The sequence below is a fragment of the Protopterus annectens genome, chromosome 7.part0 (assembly GCF_019279795.1).
Source record: "Protopterus annectens isolate FY-2018-M chromosome 7.part0, PAN1.0, whole genome shotgun sequence".
NCBI lineage: Eukaryota > Metazoa > Chordata > Ceratodontiformes > Protopteridae > Protopterus > Protopterus annectens.
The window spans coordinates 1,466,762,971-1,466,781,449 of record NC_056739.1 but is presented as its reverse complement, the minus strand read 5'-3'; positions in this window follow the sequence as shown (position 1 = coordinate 1,466,781,449).

Sequence of the window (18,479 nt, the reverse complement as noted above, 5' to 3'; positions counted from 1 at the left end):
CAAACAGTATGGACCATTCTGCCTCTTTGCTTCCTAGTAAAATGCATCTTTTTGTTCTTGAGTCATTTCACGGAATAGCCTAGGCATAAAATCTAAATATGTATTTGCTAGTACTGCATCAACAAACATAAAATATAGAGGAGGTACATAACATAAATGTATTGGGGAAGAGGTTACACTTAATATGTTCCCTGATTTCAAAATCCAACAGATTTATCTATGAAAGGTTACTAGTCCATTTCTCGATGTTCCTTTTGAATTCTGTTTGGATTCCAAACAAATAAAATAGATGCGTGGGTATAATTATCCTGAGTTACAACTTTCCGATAAAAGTACTGGAAAGCATTCATTTTGGTGGCTGCATATATTAGCATAGACTTTTGCACTACATGCTAAGTTAGAAAAAATCTAGTACTAAATTAGGAAAACACAATTTGTTCAGGCGGAAAACCATATGGCATTCAGCTTTACATTCACTCTACAATGCACTGAAACAAGTACAACCCAGGAAAATAATGCATTTTAAAAACACAAAAGAATCTAAATGCAACTTAAAGAATCACAATTTAGAAATGGTAGGTCATAAATCAGTAGATTAATTTGGAAGAGAGTTGTTATATTTGTGGAGAAGTATATCTCTTGCTGGAAAAGGAGATAGGCACATACTGCCAGCAAATCACACCCTAGTTTCATCCGCCAATATAAACTTATTATGAATTAAGTGCTTTAATCCACAAATAGCAAGGACTTCATCAGAACAAAAAACATCAAATTAAAACATTATGTATACACTAACAGAATAATCATATGATTAGAACTCACCAATAGATATAATTAACCCAATTACACTTCATTTTCAAAACATTTATGATAAAAATACAATAATTTAAAACATGACATTTATCTACTTCAAAAATGAAATGCCAAACAAGTTCATTATATAAAAGGTAAATTCCAGTCACCCCAGTCTAGTTTTTGCATAAACTTTTTCCAAAACAGAAAAATACTAATGTTGGAATAGTAAGTACCATGTCTAGACAGAACATTGGTTTGGTCATGCCACTTACCAGCACATTAATGCTGACACACATGATGATATATGATATTTCAATGCATTTTCCATCTTAATCTATCTGGAAGACTGAACAATGCAAACAAGTGACTGCATAAACAACTCTTGCTGTTCTACAGCCAAAATGTCCAGTTCATGTGTGAGTCCTATTATTGTTTCCCAGAATAATAAATTCTCCATTATTGATAAATCTAGATTGTTTGCAGGCCCTACATGTATACATGCCTATAGAATAACTGGAAAATGTGGTTGTCCCTTGTGTAAAATGCCCTCTTATAAACTGATCTTGGTTTCAATCCTATTTTATCAAACATAATCTCAGTCTAATTAGAAATATGCCAATAATGGCTAATCATTCTTCAAATGCATGGGTTGTCCACAGAATATCTTTAAACATAGCCTTACTATAACGATTTTTAGCTACCCTATTATACAGTACTTAATAGTTTCTTTATAACTGGAACAGAAAATCATCCTTTTTTCTTTCAATACACAAATAACTTCACCAACTAATTCAGTAGAGTATTACCTAACCAAAAACATCTGTCTCGAGCTTTGAACTCCATAAAAAAAAACGTCATCATCAAATATCAACCTAGATAACCTGCAAGGGATGGTTGCAACCAAATTTATAAGTAAATAAGAATTCCCGAAAGTAGTTTTTCTAAAAACATTGGACTCACATTTAAAAACTCAACATTCTTATACAATATTACTATTAAAAAATAATCCTGTCAAAGAAGTGGCTATAAGTGAACTGCAAACAACTAGCAATAGTTTCCAAATATTATAAAAAATGTTAAGATTATTGGAGTCACAGAACCATAAAATAAAGACACCATTTATTTTATTTTATTTATTTATTTATTTATTTATTTATTTTATATTTGATTGCTGGGTTGGTCTGACTAGGCAAACAAGTACCCATTTTCAGCTGAGACCTGGGGAGAAAATCTCCACATACATGACAAAAATACAAAAATTACAGATGTGCACATTTCGCAGAGCATGCAATAGAGCATGCACTAAAATATTGTGGCATAGAATGATAAGAAATTACAGAAGTATACAATTTATAGAGTGTATAGTAGTATTCCTATAAAGCAAAAATATAATGCATTTTAATAAAAAAGCACACAAAGACTATATACAGTTATATACATTTATTGAAAAAGTACAGTACGTAATGGTAGTTTTTTATGTGTTTAACATATGAGTAGTGCCAGAGGAAGATTTATCTGAATGGTGGTAGTAGGGCTAACTACGATCAGTACAAGAACATTGCCAGGTCAGATTGAGGTGGGATTTTGATTGGGTTTTAAAGGTGGGACAGCTGTTTTGCAGTCTGATGTCTGGTGTACGAGAATTCCAAATTTTAGTAACTGTGTAGGAGTAGAGGGATTCCCCTGCTCTATGTCTACACTTAGCTACTTTAAAAAGGGCTTTGTAAGTGGATCTTAGTTGATGAGCAGCATTATGAAAGTTGAGTAAGCCTGAGAGATCAGGAATCTTGTTTGGGTTGTACAGGAAGTAATGAGCCATCGTGAGCTGGTTATAGTTTAGTAAATTGGGGAGTTCTAACCAACCTAGTTGTTTTAGTGAGTGACAGTGGTGGGAGAGGAAATTAGAGTTGGTTGCAAACCTGGCTATTTTATTATAGCACATGGCCAATTTGTTTAGGTCTGTCTTGTTAAGGTTTGTTAATACAGGGGATGCAAAGAGCAATGTAGAGAGAAAGTGAGTTCTGGATACAGTGATTTTGGTTTCCTTGGTTAGGTAGTTTTCGCAGCAGTATAAGGTTCCAAGTTTTTTATGGACTTTAGATATGGTCTGGGCTATATGTTTGTCAAACTTTAGGTTTTGGTCAAGTATTACACCAACAAGTTTAGCTTGTGATACAGAGGAGATTTGGGTGTTATTGGCAGAATTTATAGAGAAAAGAGCTGCAGAATCAATAGTTTATGTAGGGTGAAAAAGCATAAGTTGGGTCTTTTTGGGGATAAGTATTAGTTGAGAGTTTTTTAACCAGTTTTCAATATTGGAGAAGGCCTAAACAATACAAATAATTATGTGCAAGTTTATAATAATCACTTACAAAAGCAGTTCCCTTTTTGCAATATATATATATATATATATATATCTATATATATATATCTATATATATATATATCTATATATATATATATATATATATATATATATATATATATATATACATATATATACATATATATATATAATATCTCAAGATCCATACAAGCGTGGCCAACATGCAGCTGTAGACTTCCTACTAGTGAGGAAAGGGCACTGGGATAGAATCAGTGACTGCAAAGTCATCCCCAATAGAGCTGAGTGGCCTAGTGGGCTAATGAAACAGTTGGCCAACAACATAAACCAGTGGTTTCCACAATCAGCTGCAAGCAATGCTCAGTGAAGGGTCTAAGGTCAACAGAGACCAGGTTGAAGACCTGGATGTTGACTGGAGAGAAAGTACAACAGTTCAAGGAATTACTCAGGTCTCTAGCAGCCCAAGAAGAGATGGAAATAGGTGGAGCTGAAGAAGAATGGCAGAGTTTCAAAACACCATGTGTGATGACTACAGAACAGATATATGGATGAGCTAGGTATGGAAATAAGGTACATAAGGAAAGCTGGTGCTGGAATGCAGAAATCCAGGAAGTCATCAAAAGCAAGAAAGAAGAAGTTGAGGAAAAAGTGGGAGATAGAAAAGACAGACCACGCTAGAAAGGAATACTGATTGGCTAACAAAGAAGCTAAGAAAGGAGTTGCAATCGCAAAGAAAAGGGCATCGGAAGCACTGTACCAGCTTCTGGAAAGTGATTCAGTAGGTGGCACAAAGAAAGTACATCAGGTTGCAGGGCAATCAGGCACCCTTCATAAGGGATGCCAACAACAACCTGCTCAGCGTTCCGCAGGACATCAAAGGCAGATGCAAGAAGTACTTCCAGTAGCTTCTGAATGAAGAAAACCCCACAGAAGCTGTACTGCCCCAGACACAGCCTATGATGACAGAAAAAGAGGAGCTCAGAGTAGAAGGATCAGATGAGGTCACAGCAGATATGATAAAGCTATTGAGTGAGATAGAGGAAAATGGCTTCTGGGGGTACTCATAGCAGTGTGGAGAGAAAGGCGTATCCCAGATGACTGGAGAATAAGCATACTCATATCAGTGTACAATAATAATGGGGACATCCACAACTGTGGACAGTACAGAGGTATTAAACTCCTGTCACGATGCATGATGCATGAATGTTCTGGAAAGGGTGATTGATAAATGGATAAGTAGGATAGTAGAAGGTAAGATGGGAAATTAGTAGTTCGGATTCAGATCAGGATGCAGCATAAGTGACCTGATGTTTACAGTGAGTCAGAAAGTTGAAAAAAATGTTAGAAATAAGGAAAGGATATGAGAAGCTACCAAGTAAGTTGATTTGAGCAGTACTGTAGTGGTTCGAAGTCCCAGAAACATTGGTAGAATTATTGCAGACTATGTACGAGGACCCAATGACTCAAGTACAAACAGTGTTCAGTCTCATAGAGGGGTTCCCAGTGGGAGTGGGTGTACATCACGGTTCACCTCTGAACCCACTGCTGTTCATACTGGTGATTGACTACATTAGCAAACAGGTTGGAGGGGACAAATCAATGAAGTCTCAACCATATGATGTTTGACTTTATGTTGACTCGATCTTCTGAATGGTATATATATATATATATATATATATATATATATATATATATATATAATTTATTTATTTTACATTTGTTAACCGGGTTAGTCTGGCTGAGCTTTTGGCTCATTTTCAGCAGAGACCCGGGGAGAAATGCTCCTCTGGACTAGAAAACAATTTATTAAATTTTAGTAACATAGTAGTAACAATCAGCTATAGGATCTTCCAAGCAGAGACCTGGAGAGAAAAAAAGCTCCTCAGGCAATTCAATTATACAGAGTATTAACAATTAGCAGACAAGTATGTGAGTTGTTACAAACAAGGTTTTAAACAATTAGCAGAATAAAATGTGACTAGTTACAATATTATTTAAGCTGCTTAGAGCAAAAATGAGTTAATAGTTAGACAGATGCTTATTTAAAGTGGGTAGGATCTAGTTGTACAGGAGTTTGGAAAAGAGAAAGGAAAGTAAGAATGGCTAGTAGGAGATGTAGGGGAGGTAGAGTATAGGAGATAGACTAGACAGGTAGGTTGTTTTGAGACTGTAAGAATTAAGAGTGGTTGGCGATAGAAAAAGGGAAGAGGTAGAAGAGGCAGGGGAATAGTGTTAGAGATACATTAAGAGTGAGGTAGTGAAATAGGTGAAAGGATGGTGGTTTCAGGGTGGTTGTCTACAGTGGCAAGATCACTTTGATATATAGATAGATAGATAGATAGATAGATAGATAGATAGATAGATAGATAGATAGATAGATATAGATATGTGTGTGTGTGTGTGTGTGTGTGTGTGTGTGTGTGTGTGTGTGTGTGTGTGTGTGTGTGTGTGTGTGTGTGTATTGCCAAATTAGCAAAAATGGGTGCTTCAGCTGCACCCATAGCGACAACAGAATACTACTTAAATAATTAACCCACAAAATTAAAAAAAAAATGTTAGATAAACTGATATCTATAATATCATAAACTAAGTCAATTTCACTTGAAGAAATACATTTAGAATCCAGCAAAATATCCCTGAAACACTACATATCAATATCGGGTGGAATAACCTTAACTAAATCCTTTATGTCAGCAGTAAATAAAATCAAGTCAGAAGAAATATCTATAGTCTGCAACATATCCAAATATGCCAGGAATACCTTCAAATAATGAGAAATAAATCCAAGATACAGTTGAACATTTGATCAACAAAATCAGCCAGAGGTTTGGTCTTAATTCCCCTACCTCATGTAATAGGTCGCAAAAGGGATCCCATATATTTTTATGTATCTCAGGGGATAACAAACATAATAATAATAATAATAATAATCATAATAATAATAATTGTGAACATCAGCATCAAGAAAGAATATAGAACATTAGAAATCTGTTGATTTTAACAAAAGATTCTGTAAAAACAAATTATGTTTTGACAGGCAATATTAATTTCATATCTAGAAACTGTCCCAAAATGTATGATTATTAAACTTACAAAACATTTGGGATTTTAATTAAACAAAGTCATTTAAAGGACCCCAACCCTTATCAGGTTTCATAACATGTATTGAATGATTGGTCAATAAATAATTTAATAGTCCTATTTCAGCCTGAGAAAGATTGCAAAATCTGTTGACTTTTTTATCACATAACAAACTATGTAAATCTCTCTTATTAAGTGTTTCAAATATTGCTAACAAGGGAGAAATGGAATATTAAACATCCTACATCACTACTAAACATTAAAAAAAAATTATCTTCTAGTAAAAAGTTTCCTTTCTATTAAAACATCAGCAATGTTTTCTTGTTTAGCAGGACTTGGTCCTAAGACTGTACACATACATATGATATATTATTAATGAGATGTTGATTCTGGTTTAGACTTTTAATTCACCTTTATGTTGTAGTTGTCATAGTGCTGATGTTTCTCATAGACTTGAGACTCCAGTGATGCTGTAATACTTATTTGTTTCATCAAGTGAGCTATTATGTTTTTTTTTTTTTTAACTTGAATGTAAATATTATGTCTGTACTTAACTTGCTTGTAACTTTTCTCTGCTATCTTTGTTTTTACAATATACATTACATGTTTTTCTTATTATGGAGTTTTTCTACCCGGGACTCCACTGAAAACGGATATTTGTCCAGTGGACTATCCCTATTAACAAATGTAAAATAAATAAAATAAGTAAATAAACTTCTGCTTGTAATGAACCAACCAGTACAAATCAATAGCAGAAAAAAAACGACTGAATAATAACCAAAATTCCACTGAACGCTCAAGGAATGAAATCAGACCAAGAAATTAGCGTATAAAAACTTTTAATCTCCGCTTTCATCCACAAAGGGACTTCATCAGATTTCAACAATATGGTAGGTTGGGGAGGTACTCTGTCTGTGTACGAGTAAATGAACTGTGAGGTGACACACAGTACTCCAATGGGCAATCATTCTAATGACATCCCCTTACTGTCTTCAGAAAACTCACACTCACCGCACTTTCCACGCCATTTTAATCTGTCCTCCTCCTTGAGTAGTAGACTCGGGAACCCAGGACAAGTGACATGGCTTGCTCTGCCTTCTATCCTGTTCTTCCAGAAACACAGGATGGCCTTTATCCACTTTACCATCATGTCACCAACTTCTAAGCAATGTACTGTCAGTGAACCTATATTCAGGGCTGCAATGTTTAGTTCATGTTTGGCAGGTTGATTAGTTTTATGTCCATCTTTCACTCAACAGAGCTATCCCAGATACTCCAGGTTAAGCATGTGAACACTGGCCAGCTGGTAGCTTATGGAACTAGGACTACTGGATCTTATAATGGACACACAACGACCAATAGAGGCACATAGACCCCTTGCACTGTTAGCATGGGTCCCTTGTATAAATCAGAGTGGCAAGGTCCTCAGCCCATGTATTACTGGCAAATACCTGTATCTATTTTTAGCAACAGTAGTCAACATTACCAAATCACCAAGATCCAATTTTTATACCATCGAGTGGCTAGGCCAGACATATTCCTAATAAAGGTATCTTACGTTAGGCCCTGCTTTGTACATTATTATGTAGTGTGTGTTGTATACCCCCAATCCCTCTTTCCCAGACCTGCCCATATCTCATTTTGAAATTAGTTCCTGCCGCATTGCTGACCTGCTGTACAGAGAGAAAGGATAATCCCCTGTTTCTAAATCTTCCCTCACTAACATGGTTATCCTCTTCCTGAGGTGAGATTGCACAGCTTCTGACCTTTAAGGTACTACCAGGCTGTACATAAAATAATGGCCCAATGGGTATGATTTTATATGCAAAGTTTAATGACCCCAGAAACTTCCACAGCTGCTGGTTATTTTGTGAGCTATAAATGCTGCTCTAGTACTACAACACAGCTTTGCTATGTTCTCCAAAGGCAATATGAAACTTGTTTCCCTAAGTCAGTCTTATAGCTCAAGAAAGACAAGTGCTGCCAGTCTCTCGCACTTTCCTTCTGTTACTACCATAGTTGTTTCCCCACCAGATTCATTGACAGGTCCGCAGCAGCTGACAGCATGTGTCTGAACCAGATGAAGCCACAAAATACACACAGTACTATCTGAATAGTGCACTGTAAGCTGGTCTCGTGTCAGCTGCTCGGTGCCCTGCTGAATGTGTTAAACATTTCAAAAACTGCACAACCTGCAATATATACTATGCAAATATCCAAATAGTACTGCCACTGAGTTTAATGTTCAACAGTGTCTTGCACTTTTAGAGCACAGACTGGAGCAGAAAGTCATGTTATATACTTGCCTTTACCATAACAGCTCCCAACTCTTTACTCTGAATGAGTCACATTGCATCAACACAGTTTATACAGCTCACTGCCATCTTGTAAGAGAAAATGCTGTGGTTCAGTGACTGACCCAGGAGGTATGATAAACTTTGCCAGTATTTTAATGGATACCACACCAGTGAGGCATACTATCAAACATTTACCGAGGAGACATCAGAAAGGATCACTAACCCTCCCATTTACCACTTTTTTGTGTTACTCTTCCTTCAACATGGAAGGCCTACCCCTAGCTGGGCTCAGTTTCACTTTTTGTCCTTATCCTGAACAGTACATAATAAATCCAAAAATCCTTCCTGAAACCCAACCCAAAACCTCTGCCACCACTACAGCCAGGTAAAAGGCCAGCCAAAGCTGATGGTAAATACAAAGGATAACAGAGGGCATTATGGTGAAGACAGGCTTCACTTGGGCCAGTTGGGTATGAATAATGAGAAGGAAAAGCATGGGAATGCATCATCTCAAATATTTCTTAAAAGTAAGATGGGGGAAGGGACGCAGAACAAAAACATCAAGAAAAAGGCATAGTTAGGAAATGGTTGGACAGCACTGAGTGATAATAGGGGAGGTGAAAAGACAGACATAAGGAAGCTTTGAGGCATGTGAAAGTCATGCTGTGCAATAGGAGTCAAGGAAAGAAAATGAGTGAATTACAGAAATGACTGACACAAAGACAATAGACACTGGGGACTGAGATATGGTTATAGTCGATTACAAGCTCTACAAAAGTGTCTGGTATTGTAGGACAGAATAAAAAGAGATGACAATACACATTTGAGAAAATATTAATCATTGAATGGAGAATACTGAAAGGAGTAAGTCCTGATTTTTTAAGTTTGTACTTAAAATTTCATATTCCCTCCAACCTGCTTTGCATTTAATAATATACACCTTTTTCCAGATTTTACCCTATGTGCTTAATAAATGTAAGCATAATTTTCTGCTGTTGTCTTCAACAACTATAACGAAGATTACCTTTAGAGAAGTATTCCTATCAGTAAGCGAGGTATGTATATATCTATGAAGAGTGAACGTTATGACAATAAAGCATGCAAAAAGACTGAGAAGGAAATCAACAGCAACTCCAGTATTATTTAGTGCTGTCAGCTTATGTCATATAAAGCTAGGCAGGGGTGAGCAAATCACTGCTACTCACACCACAGGCAGGATACTACCAGTGGGAGTAACATTGTCAATCTGCTAAGTCTACTTTACAAACAATTACAGGGTAGTCCCTGGTGGGACTACCCAAAAATTGCTAGGTAGTGTGGACTTCCAACCATTACACAAGCAAGGGCAGGTATGTTCAAGGACCAAATGGTGGGAGAGCCTGATGATACATCGGTTAGGACAACATACGTGTAGGGTCCCTAACGTTGGGGAGAGGGCAATGTGTAGAGATGTGTTATGGCTGTGATAGCAACCGGAGAATGGATGGTTTGCGTGTATGTCGAACCCGGGTGGGGTGGTGGAACCATTGGTATGAAATTATGGATCCAGGCATGTCAGGGTTGGATGGCCTGGTTCTATTTGGACCGCCTCATGGAGGTCAGTGAGTTCGTTATAAGTATATATGCATACACACATGCATACATCTATATGTGGAAGTACATTCCCTGTACCACATTCATTCCTTTTGCAGACATAAATAACATGAAAGTGCCCCTACAAACCTCGACAGTAGATAGAATAATAGGTGCATAAGAGTGAAGAGATGAATCTGCAAAAATGCAGACTGAAGTCAGTGCTGTTCTCAAAAAATAAAATGTGAGGACTTTCTCACTATGAAAGAGTGGAATCATTCTTGTGATCTGCCTGCTACGGCAACTTCAATGAGTAAACCGGTCCTATTTGTAATATAATTTTGCCAAACTCGTACATTATTAGCTTTCATGTGTAACGTGTGCGTTACCACATAGTCATAGTTATTAATTTATTGTAGTGTTTTTTTAACGATGTAATGAAGTATAGAGTCTAATCTTGAAATAAAGACATGCGTGTCCAAGGTGGGACAACCCAAAAATTGTGAATAGTGTCCTAATGGTCACTCATTTCACCAGTGCATGTGAACTAAAAGGTTGGGATGTCTGAGGATACATGGAGTGAGTCAACCCACGGGATGGGTCTACAGGAGTAGCAAGTGGCCAATGTGTAGTGGTGTAGATACACCATGTATCCAACTGGAGAATGGATGACTGCTGTGTCAGTGAAGTGTTAGGGTGGGTGTTTGGGGAACTAGGATCCATGGGTATATGGGTAAATATGCAAATGAAACAGCAGAGCACTAGTGTAGTGGTTAGAGCATCCGCCTACTGAACAGACATTCCAGGTTCGAATCCCACTGCAGCACATACCATTTTCCATTGGTAATCTATATATGAACATATTTTGACATCCGTCTGCTGTTTAACCTGCATAATAACAATTAAAAGTGAACTGGAGTGAAGTGTCAGTGTCATAATGAATAAGGCACTAGTAAGCAGGTTTAAGCATAAATAAGCAGTAGTGAGCATATATAAGCACCAGTAAGCATGTTTATGTGCGTTTGTGCGGGGGTAAGCATTGCCTACACAGATTAAGCAAATTAGAAGTTAAGTGTAAGAAACTATAACCGGAGTTTAGCATTGCTTAGCTCTGCTCAAACCCGTGCCCACCTGCTCACAACTGCTTTAAAGTGCCTTAATCACTCTGTACCAAACGGCTCGTGTTCTGCCCAGCAACAAAATAAACAGTCTCTGCAAGGCTAGAACTCAGGACCCTGTACATCACAGTCACAGTAGTTAATCACTAAGCCATGATATCAATACATATAAAGGAGGTATCAGCAAACTAATCCTCACCACAGGGAACTCAAATCAAACATGAACTGAATCTATGTACAGTGTAATTTTCTATAACCCGCCACAGACCATTAATATGTGAATTAGAGTACTGCAGTAAACATAGAGTTGAGGTGTCATTGTAATAAGGTTTTAAAGTCCCCAGGATGCCACACAGTGTATGTACACATGAATCACAGATACCAGACACATATATAACCTGTAATAAATAAGACATCGTTGACAAAAGGCAAATATAATGCTAGATAACCAATAAGCAATGCTAACCACAGCACAGCCCAACTAAGTAATTGTAAGCAATGTGTAGGGAAGCCAATACAATATGCCCACAGGTACACCCCTTTAAGCAGTGCCAACCTGACGTAAGCAGGTGTGCCCATAACTTAGCCTTTTCAAAACTGGCCAATTACAGAAAAGTGCGGGAATCTGGCCCTACTTAAACCGAAGAGGCAGAAATACGGCTCATAACTGGTTATAGCATCCCTCTGCAGGCAGAATGGCTGGAATGGGAGAAGGCACTCGCTTTAGAGTGCAGCGCTGGGGCATGCAGGAGTCCAAATTCATGGTATGGCTCCTGGTAAAGCACCATGACAGGAGACTACTGCAGGGCCAGTACCAGTGCTGACAGTACAAAATGGAGGCCTGGGACAGTCTTGCCTGTGACCTCACTAGTACCACAGGTATCCCCCGGACTAGTGAGCAGGTCAGGCACCACCATACAGACCTAAAGCGGTGGAGGGGGGATGTTCTGGAACAGTGGATCCAGGAAGCAATGCAGATACAGAATGCCCCAGAACTGAGTAAGTACTCCTTACACTAATTAGTTAATAATTGCCTAGTTTGTATATACTATGGATAGGTATGGCTAAATATCACTGTACTTCTCTGACAGCTGCAGATGAGCGTGCTGCGAACCAGCAAGCCTATGATGCTAGACTGCAAAGGATGGGTCGTGAGGCAGGTTAGTAAATAGCCTGCATGTACTGTCATAACAAAGAAATGCAAGAGCCTTAGAAAGTGTTGAACCAGTATACAGAATTGTGTAATATGCTGCAAATAAAGGTATTACCCCTGCAGTGCTTCTGTTTACTCTGCAGTCATATGTTGTTGTACTGTTGCAGTCAATAAATAGTACTGTTATAGTAAGCAATGTTACCGACACTGTGGTTTGCAGATAAAATATGTAGGAAGTGCTGTATAACAATGTTGGAAGTGCAAACAGGTCAGTCATATTAGACAAAATACATTGCAAAGCCTCACAACAATTGCCTGATAGCATAGTGTATAGTGATCTTAACTGTAATGCTTTTGTCACACACAGCAGGGCTTTGGATCCCAGGAGCTAGTAAGTTGTATGCATAATCATTCCACACAACTGCACACAATTTGTTAGAATGTTCACAGAGAAAGCTGTATGCATATTTACACTTAACAACTGTACATATTTTGCTAGACTGCTCAAATAGAGAATGGTATGCATATTCATACCCCTCAACTGTTCCAATCTGCCAAGTATGTCCTGATAAATGGCCCACATCACCTGCCTTTTGCCCTGTTCCCCTGACAAATTAGTGTGATGATCCCAGAAATGTAAGCAGCTGTTAATGACATATAACTGATAGTCTGACTTGTACATAGTCACCGAATGTACATGCAAACATACCTGTCATCCCAGCATCTCACCCAAAGTGTATGAGAGCAGTCTCAAAACATGTTGCATTAACACCTACATCTTGTCAAGCCTGTATGTAAGACAAGGGTTCCGTAGATACTAATCTACAAACATAACATTGTACAATATAACGCCATTGGGTAGTGTAATAATACATGTAAGGGACAGACCACTGCAGTGACCACGAATGTTGTGAAAACTACAAGGATATATTAGTTGTTAATTGAACTCTCTCTCTCTCACCCCTACCATATGTGCAAAAATATCCGATTTACACAACTCATTTGGTATGTCAGCACTCCTAACCTTTGTTGGGACATATGTCCTATTGGTTTATAAATATTCACATCTGTTTCTATGCATGTGCCATGTTAAAATACTCCCATATTGGTGGCCTGTTGCCATCAATGAAACCTGCATGTTTTTGTAATGGCCACTGTTTACCCATATATGCATGTGTTCTGCCTGCTCTGCAACTATTTTATATTTGGTTTACTGGGTAATTGGAATATCTGTGCATGCTGTTATAACTAATTGTGAATGCTGTTGACTATTACTAACTCATATCTGCCTGAAACATGCTACAACATAGCTCGTATGGATAGGCCAGTCCCAGCGGACCCACCTGTCCCACCTCAGATGGCCATGGCACTAAGCACCAGCACATCTGGGGCCCAGCCTGGGACCTCCTTGTCCGTTGGCCCTGCACCACCTTCGGGTGGAACCGCCAAAGGGGATGGGGCTCAGCCCCCCCTGGGAGCGGGAGCGGACAAGAACCTGTCACCAGTGGTACGGTCCGGGCCGTGGTGTATAGGGAGCTTGACAGGGAGATTCGAGACCACCAACACCAGCTTGAAGGCTGAGTGGCACAACTAGAGGGTGAGCCTGCCCCTCCTATACAGCCCCCAGCACAGCCACCTTCTGGGCTGTGAAGGTGCAGTGGTGACTGCCCATGGGTGCAACCTCAGTCCCACTGTATCCATTTGTGGGCTCATGGGCTTGCGACTTCCAAACATCCCTCCCCATCCAAGGTGTTTCCCCCAACATGTGTCATATACCACCCCTGTATGCATCTTGTTTGTCTTGTCTGTTATCCTACCCAACCTATCTTCCCTGATCATACCTACTCTCCTTCCCCAACAAACCACTCTCACCTAAAAATAAAAGAAAAAAAGGGCAATCTGTTCCCACAAAAAAAGCACGCCCCATACATAACTGTCCATTTCGCACATGTATCCACTGGACACATGTAAACATTTCTAATTGTTATCACAACATACTATTGTTGTCCTTACCCCTCTCTCAGAGTTGTGAGTGTCCAAATGTCCCGCCAAATTTATTGCATATGCACAGCCGTTGCTGTAGAAGAAATGGACAGCTATGGACCTTCCCTACACCCTTCCTGCACATCCCTAGCTACCTTGCCTACTGTCTTTCACTCATTGTGCCCCTTTTTCACCACTTTCCTATCACCCCTTTTTCTTTTCATTTAAAGAAATTAGTGCAGGGGTAAGCGGGAGTAAGCAATTTTAAGCAGCAGTGAGCGGGTTTCAGCCTGTTTGCATGGGGGTAAGCACTATCTACACAGGTTAAGCAATCAAGAAGGTAACTGAGTGTATGGAAATGTAACCAAAAGTAACCACTGCTTACCGTCGCGCAAACCCACGCATACCCGCTCACAACTGCTTAAAAGTGCCTTAATCACTCCGTATCCAATGGCCCTTGTTTTGCCCAGCAACAAAAGAAACAGCCTCTGCAAGGCTCGAAACCAGGACCCTTCACACCGCTGCCAATGTGATTTACCACTAAGCCATGGTAGATATACAGACATCTGATGTTATCACAAACATATCATCCAGCACAGTCATTCAGCAGTATAGGAAATGCATTTCATTATGTAGATGTATGTGTGTGTGTTTATGTCCAGATATATATACATACATAGATATTTATATATATAGATATGTCAAGAACAAACCACGTGACAACAAAGCATTAAAAAAGAATGAAAAGGAAAACACCAGCAACTCCAGTATTATGTAGTGGTGTTGTCCTATGTAATATCAAGACTCCCTCAGACAACATGTGTCATTAATACACACAAACATTTATTTGTACATTGCCCAAATACATTACTTTGAGCATTTTATTTATATTGACAAAACAGTTCTCGTCCAATTATAATGTGAAAACAGTACTCTTGCAAGGTGCTGTGTGCAACATCATCATCATTAAAAAGTTAAATGGGGTAACCATAGAGGGACTGGTAGTGTTGTGTGTACAATGGGATCATCTGCATCACGTGTATCTGGAACCTTTAAGAGTCATGTGCATACTAGGATCATGTGCCTGAAAGAGGGGTGAGGACAGCAGTAGTATGTTGTGATGCAAATTAAAAAGGTTACATGTGTCCAGTGGACACGTGTGTGAAATTGACAGCTATGTATGGGGCAAACATTGTTCTGGGAACAGATTGGCCTTTTGTTTCCGTTTTTGTAAGGTGAGAGTGGGATGTTGGGGAAGGAGAGTAGGTATGCTTGTGGAGGATAAGTTGGGTAGGATGACAGACAAGACAGACAAGACAGCATACAGGGGCGGTATATGACATATGTGGGGTGGAAACACCTTGGACAGGGAGGGGTGTTTGGCAGTCACAAGCCCATGAGCCCCCAAATGGAAACAGTGGGATGGAGGTCCCCACCCATGGGCAGCCACCACTGCACCTTCACATCCCCAAAGGTGGCTGTGCTGGGGGCTGTCTAGGAGGGGCAGGCTCACACTCTAATTGTGCCACTCTGCCCTCAACCTGGCGTAGCTGGCCTCAAAACTCCTTACTGAGCTCCCTACGCACCATGGCCTAGACCGTACAATGGCTGACAAGATCCTGTCTGGACCTGCTCCCAGGGGGGACAAGCCCCATCCTCAATGGCGGTTCCACCCAAAGGTGGTACAGAGCCAACAGAGGTGGAGGTCCAAGGCTGGGCCCCAGATGTGCTGGTGCCTGCTGCCATGGCCAGCTGAAGTGGGGCAGGTGGTTCCACCAGGACCTGCAATCCCATACAGCCTATGGTGTTGCAGTTCTAAAACAGATAAGGCTTAGTAATAGTCAACAGCAGTCAGGATTACTTATAACAGCATGCATAGATATTATCATTAACCCAAGACAACAGATGTCATACATTTGCAGAGGGAGCACAACACATGCATATATACTGCATGACATCTGTCCAAAGCGTAGATGACTTGTAACTGCAGCTATGAACAGTGGCCCATTATTGGCATGTCACTGTGATAATTCAGACAGTGACTGTCATACCACTGTTTCTTGTGATGTATGTCCAATCAGGGATGCGATGCAGGAACTCTCATCACTGTCAACGAGTACTGACTGCAATCCTCAGACTATGCTTCTGCAGTTCACAGATGTGTGTTCTGTGAGTAACACAAGAAACAAATGGTTCCACACACTGACCAGTCCACAGATGGCCCTACATATGGGGGTTTCCTTACAAACAGAGCACTGTGTTGACAGTTATTCAAACATGCAGACTAGCCATTACCACACACAACCTGTTAAACTGGCAGTGGTCTGAATGAAGCATAGCTACACTTACATGCTGTAGTCATGTTTGGCTCATCACCCTCCTGTCTTAAGGCTATTTTCCACAGTGTATGCTGTTTGAGGAATATCCAGATTTAATCTGTGATGCTGTTTACCAAACACCAGATCTAGGTTCCACTCACAGCGACTGTCATGGGCAAACACCAACATGATGTTTCAAGGTATTTTACTGTGTTTCCATGCAATTGGCTATGGGAATGTCACCACAGCTGTTCCACATGCAATCAGCTAGAGGAGGACTGCAATAAGTGCAGAGGCCATCATCTGATCATGACCATTACTTACAAAACACAAGCTGCTGCTGAACAGGTGTGCATCTCCACATCCACCAGGGAGTGTGTGGGAGGGACAGACAGAGGCAAAGTACATCAAAGAAGGGCTGGGAGACTAAACCCTAAGCAGCTTCTGTCACACACCTACCAGTATAGGGGTTCAAACCCCTGACTGACTAGCCATTACTATTACAAGTGCATGCGGTTACTCCATGTGTCACATAGCTGACATGTTGGTGTGCTGTAAGAACATATATGTGTGCTGGTGAGCGACATCTGCAACAGAGATATAGTAGACATACATTAGGTGTAGCACACATGGCTGTCCACATGAACAGATGTAATTGTCAACACAGCCGCACTCTCTAAGGGAAGCAGACACATTGGCACACTTTGGCAGGCTCACAAATACACTTCCTAACTACTTAGTTTACCACACTACAGTAATGCACAGGTATTGCATACACCACAGGGGTTATCCTGAGGTTCTATGGGCTAGGGCATGTGAATGTGTCAGTATGCCAATGGGGGTTATACTGGGTGTGACTGTGGTTGGAAACATCATACCCCACATGCAGACACAAGGTGCCAGTACTGACATGCATGTGTGCATTGCTTCATGGGTGTGTAGTGGTTGGCTATGCAAGATGGCTGTACAAGGCTGGGTGAGGGGTAGTCCTTGGCATGAGATCACCTGACAATGGTCTGCAGTGTGGTTCAGGGGTGTAGTGTCTGCAATGTCCCACACAGATGGGTATTGTATTAACCGTCCTGTCATCTAGGTTACTATTGTGTGTGGCCATTGCTTTGCAATGCTTGCCATGTTTGTGTTTGATAGTCCTTGACATGGACATTGCCTGGGATGTGCATGTCCCACATTAATGTACAGTGACATGTGTAAGTGTACCTGGTGTGCCTGGCACATGTTATGTACACAGACTGTTATCATCACATGTGCCAATCCTGGCCTGGTGTGGCAGGACCTGCTAATAGACAGCAAGTTGACCCTGCACCTGCCTTGATAGCATGATACAGGTATTCCCTGGTGTCAGTGGCATCTGTCCATACAGGGCGTGTGTGTAAACCATTGCATGTCATTTGTGGATCACACTGGATGGCACCACTTATGTTGCAGGCTTCCAGTGGGGAACATAGTGAAGGCGCATTGTCTGCAATTATGTGCCTATTGTACTGGTGGACAGGGTGCCATGCCCTCTGCAGCCCACTGCAATCACACCATGCTTACTATCTGTCAACAATGGGGAGGGTACTAGCAACATAGCAGGACTTTTCTAGACAAGTCTGTTTGTGTATGACACATGGGTTCAGACTGTATTCTGGGTAATAGAAGGGTTTCTTACTTTGTTCACCAGGCCTTTTGCCAGATGTAGGGGTATGGCTTGCCAACACAGTCTCTTGGCTGATTGAAATCTGTAATCCTCATGAGGTGGACATTGTGACATATAATATAGCCACCATATAGGAAAACTACAAAACCCACCCCTCA